Below are 14,773 nucleotides of genomic sequence, written 5' to 3'. Positions count from 1 at the left end.
GTAGCCACTTGATCCAACTATTCCTTGCTAGATCTTTGCTACCCTTTGATTTCTTGCCATCCCTTTGCCTTCCTTCCTCCAATGCTAGAGTGCTGAAAGAATTCTCTAAGTGTGCAAGAGTATGAGAGAATGGAGAGAATGCTCCAAGCTAAAAAATACAAAAGGTCATGGAGTGATCCTCAAAAGCCTTTTTATTAATGAGGTCTCTATTTTCTTCAATTTCCTTTAATTTTCCTTCATTTTTCTCCTCACATGCAACATGTGACCTTTCACATTCCTTTTCTCCTAATTTCCTTTATTTTCATAAACAAAATTCCAATTAATGCCTATTATCTTCCAAAGCCTTTGTCAATTTCCCTTAGCCATAAAAACCAAATGAACACCCACTAGGATGTTTTTCCTAACATTAAGCGTGGAATACGTGTCCCATGACCTTGGTCTTATTTTACCTTTATTAATTTTATTACATGGTTTTTTAACTCGGGGTTGTTATAAGAAATTAGCTCAAGGTTGTCGAGAAGTGGTCATAAAGAGCATTGGCAGTGAGGATTCAATGCTAATGAGAAGAGTTGACAAAATGTGAGCCAAATTTAGTCCACACATGGAGGTAGTCAACCAATTGTTGCCAGAGGATTGAAGTCCTGATGATTTCTAGAGTATCTTTATTTTTGCATTCTTCTTAACTATTGTAGAGAGACATGCATTTTTTTCCACTGTTTTTTAATTTTCAAGAACTATACCTATATTCTTAATCTTTACAAGCATTATGCATTTACAAGAATTTCTAAATAAAATATGGAAACATTTTGTGTAAATATTTGTTGAAAAGAATTATGTTTACAATTGTATCTTCAAAAATTATGTATACATTCACTTTATATCTTTATCTATGAGAATTAGTTTTTAATCTTCTTACATTTGAATTTATATTATTTCTTTACCAGCCTTTTCTTAACAAAATAATATTCCAGCCATGTTTTATTTAGTAAATAATTTTAATCCTCAAAATTCTTCGTTTAATTTTAGGTTATCTAATTCATTTTTTTAAATAAATAATTTAATGAGAGATCCTCTTTATCTAATTTTCAGTTTTTTATTTTATTTCTTAATAGTTTTTAATTGTTACAGATATTTTTTTGTAAAATGAACTGACTTTTTATATATTTTAAAATTTGCAAGCAACTTTTAAGTAGGTTCATGATTTGAATGGAGATTTTGTTTTTATTAGGATTCACTGGAATTTATGAACTTTCTTGATTCAAATTTCTATATATTTTCCTTCTCCTTGAGCACATTTTTTTTTGTTCTCTATTCATGTATGGACTACTTAATTTAATTTAAATTTCAAGAAATTTTTTATTTTCTTCGGATGTAAAAGAATTTTCTCATTGTTAAAGTGTTTCTATGAAAAACATTTCTTGTTTGTAGTTTGTAACATGTGGTAACTTTTATATGGGTGATATATCTAGCGAAATAGGGTTCTTGAGGCCTTTTGTGTTTGTCACCCTAGAAAGGGTGTTGGAAAAATACACTCTTGAGACTCGAATGGACATAATATCTATTGTAGAAAAGTTGGAAAATGATAGAAATTATGCCAGAGTAATTAGATCAAGAGAAGGAATCACAAATAGATAACCAAAGTTGTTTCAAGAGGAAGGAATTATTTCATTTGTGTACTGTGCATAAGAATAAAGCCAAGGTGGTGAAAGTAGGCATCATTCCTAATTTGATTGAGATTCTTCGAGTGTATACACAAACATGGTAGAGAAATCTTTGGTGATTTTGGAGGCACTATCCATCATTTCGTAAGGTTAGTCTTCCATAGTTGGCCATGCCCTAACCATACTCATTGTTGCTAGAAGTTTGTTGGTCGTGTCTGATATTGCAATATTATGTAGTTGGGATTTTGTTGGGAATTTTCTGATAAGAATTTTTTTGAAGATGGGCACCCTTGAAAGACTAAATTTGTTGTTGTAGATGGAGTGTTCACCAAGGACGAAGCATAAAGCTAGATGGAGTGTTTCACTTTAGCTTTTTCATTTATATAAAGTTAATGGGCACGGTGTTTGTTTCATCTAACATCACTTCTTCCTCTCTTTCCAAAAGATCTAGCTTTCTTTTGGATAGTATACATCCACATTTAATGTTCTGATAATTAATTTTATTTATTATTTTCATAATTTTTTTTTTTCAATTTAATTTATTATTTATTTTTATTATGTTGTAAATTCATTTAGTTATTATAGGTGTGATAAAAGATATATAAATAAATAAAAATAATTATTATTTTCATTTGCCAAACTTAAATTTGTGTTAGGGAAAATAACAATTATTCATTGTTATTATCGTTATTATAAGTGTGATAAAAAATATAGAAATAAATAAAGATAATTATTATTTTCATTTGAGAAAACTAAATTTGTGTAGGGAAGATAACAATTATTCATGTATTGATCGTCCTAACAAGACAAGAAAGTTCAACATTTTGAAACTACTTGTGCCAGCAAGACTAGAGCTTCTTCTTTTTGAAAGGGACTGGCACCTTAAAATCAATCGAAGTAATTGGCTTTACAAGCTAATAATCACATTCATGCCCGAATGAACGAAAACTTGCAGACTGGATTTGGACTATAACATCGTTTTACGATAAATTACGATGAGACAAATCTAAATTAATGTAATGCATGCGTTTGCGGAGATGTAAATATGCACGCTATTTTTATTACGAAATTTTATTTAATAGTATGTTGCAGACTGATGAGCCCCATAAATGGGTAATTATATGGGCTCATTTGGCTTCCTTACTTAGCTTAATCCACCATTATCATTAGTTTATTGCATGTTTTTTATTATATTTATGCTAATAGAGTGAATTGGGTTAGTCATTATGCCGTGAAGTCTAATATGTGCTTTATGTAGATTTTTGGTCAATTTTGAGACAAAGTCAAAGGTTTAATGAGCATTTGGCAGCCAATATTCAAGGAAAACAAGGGAGAGGATTTGTAGGAGGGTGTCCCGCTCATTTATGACCCCCTACCTCGAATCCTCCTTCAGAAATCTCGGAGCACAAGCAGCCACATCAATGCATCAATGGGGCAGACGAGAAAGTGAAGAGGAACTGCTGTCTATCGCTAGTCTTGGGAGTCGAGCCTCCTTGATTTTAGGAGAGCTGTTGGAGGCTCCAGTTGTATAAATAGGAGGGCTTAGGTGCTCAGTAGTTTTAGTTGGTGGTTAGTCAAATTTTTTCACTTTTGTTGCAGCTCTTGCTCAACTCATTTTCGAGCTTACTTTTGTGAACAATTTATGTAATATGACTTTTATTTTGATAATGTAGATGAAATATTTTTTAAGCCAGCACTGATTTCTTTCAGAGGACCGAAGCTCTTGGGTTAGGGCCCAACCCAAGCAGCCCAACACCTCTTGCTTTGTACTTATATGTTTTTTTTGCTTTAGTTCATGAATTAATTTCTATTAGATAGATTCATTTTTTCTTAGTAGAATAGGTTGCTTTTGGTGGTTTACATAGATGTTTCCATTTCAGTTGCTGAAGTAGGTTAAATAGTGGTAAGAGAAAGATTCAAAAGACCATCAATAGAGTCTGACCTCCTTTCCTCCTTTGGGGACCATGAGTTGAGGTCAAGATCTATTTGCTGCCATAAAAACACAGTTTTGCTTTCCCCATGCAATTTCTAGTGTTATAGTTTGATTTAGAGGTTAATGTTTTGCTTCAGATCTAGTTTTCCATGCTCATTTATGTTTCTGCAATAGGTCTCTTTACATGCTTTCCTTTTCATATAGAATTGTTCAACATTTTATGTTTCTAGGTCAGAATTTAGGCTAACATGAGTTAATTCTATCTTTTGGTACAACTAGCTCTTTTCTTGCTCAGTTTTAGTGTTTTGACTTGCAGCTCCCTTACAATACATATCTGCTCTTAATAAATCAATAAATCAGCCATCACCATCTCCTTTGCTACATGTTTCACAAGTCATTCACAACCCTTCACAAATTTGCCCTAACTTCTGCATTTTTCTCATAAGCTCTCATCTTGTCTCTTGAACAAATCCAACCATCATTTTCCTTCATAATCATCCTTGATGAACTTCAAACACCTTAACACCTCCCTCTAATCTTCAGTTACCCTTTCCCACCATTTTTCCACCTTTCAAACCTCTAATAACAGCTCTCGGCATCCTCCTGTAGATCCCTGCAGCCTCCTGTAGAATTTCCTGAAGGTGACTTTTTGAAGTCCAATTGTAGAGAAAGTATCCAGAAGGTTACCAGAGGCTTCTTGGGACTCCCCCACACCTTCCTACACCTTTGCAAACTCCAAGGTCACCTTCCATCACCACCAAATCTCTGCCACAACCACAAAACAGATAAATTGCAAGCATAACAATTCCACATAAAATACACAAAAATCCAAAAAAGATGTTTTTTTCTCATTTCCTTTCAAAAGTAGCTTAAATAGATGTAATTTACCTTCTCAGTAGTCAATGGCATTCATTTCATCAGTTTTCATCTCTCTTTCTACAAAAGTAGGGTTAGTTGGAAGAATTAGGGTTTGCTAGGGTTTGCTTTACACTCCAGTCTCATTTCTCTTTCTGAAAGTAGAATAGCCTCTTTAGAGTTAGCTTTCTTTCATCACAGCTAAAATCTTCTTCTGAGAATTCATAGAAGTTGGCTTAAGCTCCTAGTGATCTTGCGCCAGCTGACCAAGTGATAGCCTGCAGTAAGAGCTAGTACTTGTGCATACAACACCATCGCTTCCAAGTTTGTTACGAACTACCGGGTTGATAAAAGTAAAGTAGGAAGCCCCAAGAGTTGCAGCATTCTTGCTGCAATACTGGTGCTCACCACTTTTTGGCACCATTGTTGGGGAAGCGTCAGAGTATTTTGTGATTACTGCTTTTCTTCTATTTTCTACTGCAACATTCTGCTAAGTAGTTCATTTCAACAAAAGTAGAGTAGTTGTTTCTTTCAATTTCTGCATTTCCTTGCTTTCATTTCAATTTTGCAATTTCCATTTCAGCAAAAGTAGATTAGTCCTTTCAATTCTGCAATTTCCATTTCCGCAAAAATAGATTAGTCCTTTCAATTCTACAATTTTCATTCCAGATTAGTCATTTCCTTGCTTTCATTTCGATTCTGCAATTTCCTTTCAACAAGTTCATTCCAGTAGTTGTAATGTGTTTGTTCAATCAATTTCAGTTTTGCAGGTACAAGCAGAAAAAAACAAAAACCAACCAAAAAGATTTCCTTTCATGCCTCGTAGGAATAGAGATAATTCAGGAAAATTCTTGCCCAACACCCCCACTACTTCACACAACCAACCTTCTCTCTTCTTTGGTGGCTGCGATCAAGAAGAACCCTTAGGTGAATAGCAAGACATATTTGAAGAACCTATAAGGGAAGAAGAAGAAGAAAATGTTCCTCTGGAGCCAATGACTGAAAACAGAAATGTTGGGAGTAGTACCTTTTCTCCCAACTCATCCATTAAAGGTGAAATTGGAAACATGCTGGAAGACTTCAAGAGTGATATGCTGCAGATTCTTGCTTTGCATGTCAAAAGAAAACAAGAGGAATCAGAGAGGGCTTTGGCCATTTTTTGCCCTAGATGCACTAGGAGGCATCCTAGGAATGAATGCCCATTGAACTCTATAGAGGTTCGTTCAATATGTGAAGAAAATCATTCTAAAGACAAGTGCCCTTCCTTGCCCAGACTTAAAGCTGTATACCAAGGGGCCGCAGGAGTCACTGGACAAATCTATTACATAAACCAAAGGGGGCCGCATGGACCTAGACCATACCAACAAGGGATGCAAGGGACATCTTAGGCATACTACAACTCCAACCAAGTCACATCCATACCTTCTTGGGGCCTCCCTGCTCATCCTTCCTGGTCCACACCTCCTCCTAGGTCATTCACATCTCCATATCATGCACAACCAGGCATCCATTCATTTCAACACTATGCTCAACCGCAACTTCATTGGAATGCATCTCATCAGGGGTGGAGGCCCCAATACATCTCTCTTGCCGCTCTTCTACCTCCACCACCTACCCAACCACAACCCCATCCACATCCATCTCAAATATACACTCCCACTCAACTACCCGTACCACCATTTCCAAACCCACATGTTGAAGTAGCTCAACTCAATTACAATGATGAGGTACAACACTTCCAAACAACTCCTCTTGAGCTAAATGATATTCACCATAGCTCAGGGAGAGTATTGCAAAAAAGAGATTATATTGATATCATTGAAGGACCACATCCAGTAGAAGAAGATTCAAAAGAGAAGATCAAACAACACTTGATGAAGAGAAGACATCAAAATCAGAGATCAAGAGAGCTCCCTCATGGTTACCATCAAATCCTCCATGTATTCAAGAGAAAAATCAGCAAAAATAGGAAGATATGAAGGTCATGGTAGAAGAAGACATGAAGAATGATCCAGATCAGCAGAAGGGCTGAGGAAATCATAGCTATATTGAGATATGGTTCCAGGCGGTCACTAAGTTGCAGCATCACTGTCTTCCTCAACTATGCTTGATCCCTTCAAAGTCAAATCATTTGGTCTCTGAAATTCGGATAGATGTCAAAGCATACATTTCCAGCCTCCACATCATTTTGTCTATCATATCGATGTGCACATGGATCCATTGGAAGCATTTTTATACATGAAAGTGATATTGTTTTTCAAGTAGGGTAGGGTAGAAAAAAAAAATGAAAAATAAGAGAAAAAATAAAAATCTAAGGTGAAAACCTCCTTGCAGGTGCCTCAGATTAGCTCATTGATTGAAAACCTCCATGAGGTGGTCAATGGGTTGGAAAGAAGAGAAAAGGAAAAAAGAATAAGATCCCTGGGTGAAAACCTCCCTTGGAGGAGCCTAGGGCAGGAAATTAGGGTGAAAAGCTCTCTGAGGCGCCCTAGTTGTTGTAAAAAAAAAAAAAAAAAGAGAGAGAAAAAAAAAGAAAAATGAATTTCCAGTTGTATTCCAGGTTTGAAGGAGAACTTCAGGAAGCAGTAGCAGGTGCCAAGAAAGATCTGAAACCAATAATGGCACCTATCCTACATTCCCTCACCTTTCTCCATCATTCTTGACATTCTTTCCACCTCACTGTGCTTCTTTTCTGAAAACTATGTTTTCTACAAGAGGCTCCTGTAGAAATTACAGAGAGCTAGAAATGGATTTTAAAAGCAGTTTGGGGAATAGGGAAGCTTCATAAAGGGTTTATAAATCCTCCTACAGTCTTCAAACCTCTCTTCCATCATTTCCAAGTCTGCATTACAGCCCAAGCTCATTTTTTTTTACTGTCCAAAAACTGCAGGATGCTCTGATACAAAAATACATAGAGCAGAAATTTGTTTTTTCTCTAACTTGAAAACCGTGCATCCATTTAAAAAATTGTTTCATGGGGAGTTGCATATGGATGATGGTAACATGCTCAAGCAATTTCAGCAAATTCCAGTGCACGGTTACCAAGAAATTGGCCTCCATCACCTTCAGCCATTTTTGCATTTTCTCCATATCCGTGCATCCATTTAAAAAACTGTTTCATGGGGAGATGCATATGGATGATGGTAACATGCCCAAGCAATTTCAGCCAATTCTAGTGCACAGTTTCCAAGAAATCAACCTCCATCACCTTCAGCCATTTTCAATTTTTCTCGAAATCCATGCATCCATTGACCAAAATTTTTCTATGGGAGGTGCATAATGATGATGGAAACATGCTCAGAAAATTTCAGGTCAATCCAGTCTATCGTTTGGGAGATATGGACAAACCAAGTCACTGTCCCATTAAAATCTAGCATCAACAGCATGAGGGTGCAAATCTAAAGGTTGAAGCAGACTCCTGCAACTTAGATCCAGCTAGAGGATACCTACACAAGAAAAATAGGCACACATCAGACAAAAAAAAGCATACAACAGAAGGGATACAGGCATGCAGAAATTGAGTATGAGCATGCATAAGCAAAAGAACCAAGCAGCACCGCAGCACAAGCATTCAACTTGCAGGTAAGTGTCTAACCCGTTCCTCTATCACATTTGTATAATTTGAAACTTCATAAATGAATGGAATGGTTGGGATTAAACTAGAAAGGTGACCAATTAACTGGCCACCCTCGTCCAGTTCGATTGCACTCATCTGGAGATCACACTGCACTTGTGTCTAGTAAACTCACGGAAAATCTAAAAAGACAGGTAGTGGCAGATGTTTTGAACTCAAGCGCCAATGATGGGAAGTGATTACAGGCAGAAATCATAAAGTCTCATGATGACACTGTAGTGGGGACCAATGGTCTGAATAATGGTAATGTACCCTTTCTGCCACCTCACCTCGTCACCGGAAACCTCTCCCATAAGCATAAGTATGCTCTCTTGAGCTTATTTACCACCTTTGTTTCCATTTTTATCGTTGTGTCCTCGACTGCAACGAGCTTCCTACAACCTCCAGAGCCTCGAAACCATTGCTCTCTGTCATTTTCAAAACTCCTCCGCTTATTGGGTTCGACAGGAACATTATCGGGTTTTACAAGAGCAGTAACAGGTCCTAAAGGAACGCCTACAACCAGTGCTACAGGAGGGCCAGTAAGTTGTTTTGGAGAGGAAAAACACAGTTTTTAGCACAATTCTTGGGCTGCAGAGGTAGGTTCTTGGCATACCTCCATTGAATACAAAAATATGCTAATAGTGGTTTAGTTTTTGAGGAGAAAATAGAACTATTGGGTGGAGGAAATTCATAAAAAAATTGTTGCTTATTGTTAAAAAAAAAAAAAAAAAAACACAGTCTCTGTCTCTCTGTTTTTCTTCAAAAAAATTTTTCTCCATTTCCATAGTTTGTTTTCCAAGGAAGCATAAACAAAATGACAGGAGGTTTTATGAGAAGGTGAAGCAACTGATGACTTAGCAGGACAAGAAAAGGAGGAGGAAGAAACTAAGATAGAAGAGGAGGAGGATGAAGAGACAGAAAAGGGAGAAACAGAGCAAATAGAGATAAAAAAAGAAGAAGAAAAAAGAAGGTGGAAGCTACAGAGCCACAAGAACCTGATCCGCAACCCAGCACAATAGCTACTTGCAAATAATCCTCAAATTTCCCCTAGATATATAAGTGATCAAGCACAAGCCATTGCACATTTTTAGGATATGGAAAGATTACTTGGGGATAACTGTATTCATGCTTGTATGAGGAGGTGGAATACCTTACCACACAACTTGAAAATCAAGGAATATCACTCCCCAAACAGGATGAAAGAAGCATTGAGGAGAGTGCCTCTATACAAGCACTTTATGCAGAGTTTGAAGGCCAACTGGATTGGCCTCAAATTTAGTCCCCCACTACTACTAGGACTACTAGAGGGCACAAAGGAGGAAGAAGAAAGACAACAGTGGGAAGAGGTGGATAGAAAGGTTGGATTCCATGATAGGGAAGAGGATCTCACATCAGAGGCATGGGATGTCAGGGAGACCATCAGGGCCATCAAGGATGAGGAAATAGACTAGTTGCTTAGAGGATGAGCAACACATTCACTAGGGGGGTGATGATGAGCCCCATAAATGGGTAATTATATGGGATCATTTGGCCTCCTAAATTAGCTTAATCCACCATTCTCATTAGTTTATTGCATGTTTTTTATTATATTTATGCTAATAGAGTGAATTGGGTTAGTCATTATGCCATGAAGTCTAATGTGTGCTTTATGTAGACAAAGTCAAAGGTTTAATGAGCATTTGGCAGCCAATATTCTAGGAAAACAAGGGAGAGGATTTGTAGGAGGGTGTCCCCTTCATTTATGACACCCTACCTCGAATCCTCCTTCAAAAAGCTCGGAGCACAAGCAGCCACATCAATGCATCAAAGGGGCAGCCGAGCAAGTGAAGAAGAATTGTTGTCTATCTCTAGTCTTGGGAGCCAAGCCTCCTTGATTTTAGGAGAGCTGTTGGAGGCTCCAGTTGTATAAATAGGAGGGCTTAGGTGCTCAGTAGTTTAGTTGGTGGTTAGTCAAATTTCGCACTTTTGTTGCAGCGCTTGCTCAACTCATTTCGAGCTTACTTTTGTGAACAGTTTATGTAATGTGACTTTTATTTTGATAATGGAGATGAAATATTTTCTGAGCTAGCATTGATTTCTTTCAGAGGGCTGAAGCTCTTGGGTTAGGGCCCAACCCAAGTTGCCCAACACCTCTTGCTTTGTAATTATATGTTTTTTTGCTTCAGTTCATGAATTAATTTATGTTAGATAGCTTCATTTTTCCTTAGTAGAATAGGTTGCTTTTGGTGGTTTACATAGCTGTTTCCATTTCAGTTGTTGAAGTAGGTTAAATAGTGGTAAGAGAAAGATACAAAAAGGCCATCAACACAGCATGACCTCCTTTCCTCCTTTGGGGACTGTTAGAGTCGGTCTAGTAGCCCTCCACCAGAGATCAAAGCTCTTTGCATTTCATGATTAGGTGTCCCATCAGTGTGATCATGTTGCATTCCGTTAGGCATGCCATAATCTTGGTGGAGGGAGTTTGTGTCGTTATTCCCCTCTTGTTTGGCACTGCTGGATCATGTTTTCTTGAGTAAATAAAATCTTCACAAGGTCATTTCCCTATTTTAAATGTCAAGGTCTTAGGTCTAAGGTTGAGTCAAGCTTTGTCTTGAGATGTCATAAAGGACCAGCAGGCCAGAGGGATGTCCGTCATAAAGCATCATTTTAATAACTCTTATCATTGTACAGCTAATTTTTACCTTGTTTTCAAAAACCCTGTTTTTGAAGACAAAGGTCATTATCTCATTTTTGTAAAAATTTGTAAAAAGTTCAAATTCTCTGAAAGTTGGCATGCAACCTTGGTCTCCTTTGCCAAGACATCTCAGAAGCTATCCCTGCAAAAATTTTCAAGAGAAATCATCATTTCAACCAATTTATTTTGAAAAAAGGAAACCAGAAGTGAGAAGCAATTAATTCAAAAAAGTGTCATTTCAAAAACATTATAAAGTGGGTTTTGGGCAAATTAAATTCAAAAGTGAGCCTATAAAAGCCCCTCCCTCCTCTTTGGTAACTCATTTGCCTCTCAACACTTCAAGAGAATACTTGTCAAGTCGATTTCAAAGTTGGAGATGGCAAATTGGACAATTACTTATTTAGAGCAGCGCAACAAGCAATTAGAGGATGAACACTCTCTTGATGAGTTGCGGAGGATCCGAGAAGACCGGAACTTGGCTCGCAAGAGACCCGGTGATTTGACACCTAAGGAGCAAAGCTCTATGCTCATTCAGGTGAACACACATTTAGAGAGGTTAATAGCAAAGGCAAACAGGGACAAAGACATGCTCTGCCACATGAAGAACCATTATTGGGCTCGAATGCATGTGCGTAAAGCAAGAATGAAGGTACTCAAAGGACGGTTGGCCAAGGCACTAAAACGGAGAAAAAGGCCTAATCCCCTTCATATTTTGGCTGAGGCTTCCTTGAAGGAGAATGGCACTAAATGACACACCTTCAACTCAAATTTCAGAGAATTTGGAGCAATTTTGGTCATTTTTGAATTTTTTTTGGTCAAAAAACAGGTTTTTGCCCTCAACGTGTAGCGCGCCGCGCGCTACCCTGAAGATGGGCAAGTCCATTTCTCAAAAACTCAGCATTTTTGGATTTTTCATGACAAATTACACTTGCTGAGCAATTGCCAAGACATTTCATCAGGTTTTGAGCCCTCAGAAGGTCAAAAACATGCAAAAAATGACTTTCTGCCACTTTTTGGACACACAGGAAGCAGTCTTGGGAGATAGCAATTTTGGAGGGGCAAATGGACACCAAATTGAGAAATTCCACTTGGGTTGGAAAGTAGACATCCAGACCTTTCCAAAAAGCCTACTTTTTTCTCATTTGGATGCCGGGAAGTGCTTCAAAAGTTGGCTCAAAGGCGTGTTACGCGTAGAGAATTGGGGCGCTACGCATTAGGGAAATTTGCCAGATTTTCACCTACAGCTCAGCAAAACGCAGATTTGACTAGTTTTGACTTTTTTGAGTGATTTTTCATCCTCCTTGTTGTAATTGATGTAATTTTATGATGTCATGGCACTTATTTATCTCTTCTAGAAGATTCATTCATAAAAAGTCAAAAATTTAATGAATGAATTGGTTTCCTAGCTTATAGAGGCAAGTTGTTTTGACTGCCTAGATTTTAGTGCTTAGTTTAGAATTGGTTGAAATAGCTCCTAGAAGGATGAGCTCGACCCCTAGAGGCAAGGAAAGGTGTTAGCTTGCCTATATTATGTACTTTCTTAGTCATTTTCATGGTTGGACTCTTGAGGGATAAGCTTCTATTGTATTACACTTTGTATCTCTGCAATTTTGGTAAAGGAAAGACCAGGGTTTTGCAGCACTATTTGGGATTCATGTGGTTATTTGTGTTGATGGTGTGCTTCTCTCTTGTACTTGTAAGTGTGTTATGTGTATCATTTTCCAACTTCTCTTTTCTGCACATTAAGTAAATGAAGTGTTAAGGTAGAATTCATAATTTATATGCTTTGCCTTTAAGTTTGCTTAATATCTATGTTTTCCTCTGTCTAAAGAGAACACTCAAAAGTTTCTTGCTCTCTTTAGCTCCTTACTGGTCATTTCTATCCATTCACTTAATTCAAAGGCATCAAGACAATCTCCTACCTTGCCCCAAAAAGACCTCTGCAAAAACTGTGTCTCATCCCCGCACCCAAAATTGTTGTGCTCAGTTTTCCACCAAAACTCTAAAAATTTAAAATCAAACTTTCCCTATCAGTTTACTAGCCTAAAATCAGTGTTCTTAATTTGTCATCTCCACCCTTTGAAGACCTTTCGTCGAGATAGACCCGGAGAGAGCCCTCTCCTGCCCCGTAGGGCTAGCTACGAGGCTAAGTGGTTTGATGTTGCCTTGGATTTTGTCTTTTTCAGCCTGAGGCCAAATTCAAGCGCTAACATATTGGCGACCATACTGGGGAGAACATTCGACTTGTTGATTGTCTTGTCCCAGTACATGAAATCAAATTGCAGATCCGATGCTGATGGTGGATAGCAGTCAGACACCTATGCAGGTTGAACCATTCACCTGGCGACTCCAATTCGATTCAGACATTCGAACGCTTGCTGATCCATTCATGCAATGGTAGGGTATGTGGCAAACCCTACCCTGTGTGAAGCTGTAGAAGAAATAAGAAATGAGTTAGCAGATACTGAATTTGATGAAGATGTTTTCAGTGCCTTGCTTCAATGGTTGAAATCTTCAAAGTTCCCTTGGTTCAAAACTAGATTTTGCGAGTTAGTTGTCGTAAGAATCGAAAAGGAGATTCAATGTTTAGATGAGCAAATCTAGTCATATGATTTCCAAGACCCTAAAAAGTTCTTGGAAATCCTTCCTCCTTCGCAACAAGAAATCATAGAATTGCCTACAGATGTTTACATTGATAGTGTGCAGCTGGAGGTATGTATTGCAGGGTTGGGGCAGCCAACAGAGTATGGCTTTCGTGATCCAATTGCGATGTACATGGAAACGTTTTTCAGTTTGACTGACAAATCAGGCTGTCTTGTACGTGACCAGGCTCATTACGTGTATGAAGGGCTGCCAACAATTACATCTGTGTCCTGGCGGAAGCATTCTCGAGCGGCATCATTCTTAGGTTTACTTGAATGGTTGATCTGGCACTTCAGTATTACCTGATCTAGTGTTTTTACAGCAAAGCAGGGTAGATTTTGTAAATAAATAAGCAGCCAAAGGGCAGTATTTTGTTCTAGTTTTATTACAGTTCTAGTTAGAAGTTTGCCGAGTCAGTTTTTCAATCATTTCAGTCAAGTTTCAGTCCATAAATAGGTCAAAGTCTGTGTTGGTTGTTTGTTGAAATAATGGACTCCATTACCCAATGGATGGAGACACTGGTCTGCTCTCCCAGAGGTTTGCGGTTCTTGGCACCTCCAAGGAGCTACCATCCCCATTGGAGCCAATGTTAGAGTCGGTCTAGTAGCCCTCCACCAGAGATCAAAGCTCTTTGCATTTCATGATTAGGTGTCCCATCAGTGTGATCATGTTGCATTCCGTTAGGCATGCCATAATCTTGGTGGAGGGAGTTTGTGTCGTTATTCCCCTCTTGTTTGGCACTGCTGGATCATGTTTTCTTGAGTAAATAAAATCTTCACAAGGTCATTTCCCTGTTTTAAATGTCAAGGTCTTAGGTCTAGGGTTGAGTCAAGCTTTGTCTTGAGATGTCATAAAGGACCAGCAGGCCAGAGGGATGTCCGTCATAAAGCATCATTTTAATAACTCTTATCATTGTACAGCTAATTTTTACCTTGTTTTCAAAAACCCTATTTTTGAAGACAAAGGCCATTATCTCATTTTTGTAAAAATTTGTAAAAAGTTCAAATTCTCCGAAAGTTGGCATGCAGCCTTGGTCTCCTTTGCCAAGACATCTCAGAAGCTATCCCTGCAAAAATTTTCAAGAGAAATCATCATTTCAACCAATTTATTTTGAAAAAAGGAAACCAGAAGTGAGCAGTAATTAATTCAAAAAAGTGTCATTTCAAAAACATTATAAAGTGGGTTTTGGGCAAATTAAATTCAAAAGTGAGCCTATAAAAGCCCCTCCCTCCTCATTGGTAACTCATTTGCCTCTCAACACTTCAAGAGAATACTTGTCAAGTCGATTTCAAAGTTGGAGATGGCAAATTGGACAATTACTTATTTAGAGCAGTGCAACAAGCAATTAGAGGATGAACACTCTCTTGATGAGTTGCGGAGGATCCGAGAAG

Source organism: Pinus tabuliformis, chromosome 1_2, assembly GCF_031772625.1.
Source record: "Pinus tabuliformis cultivar Carrire ecotype Pingquan chromosome 1_2, CPIR1, whole genome shotgun sequence".
In the NCBI taxonomy this organism is placed as follows: Eukaryota; Viridiplantae; Streptophyta; class Pinopsida; order Pinales; family Pinaceae; genus Pinus; species Pinus tabuliformis.
The sequence above is the reverse complement of the archived record's forward strand: the minus strand, read 5'-3'. Positions refer to the sequence as shown.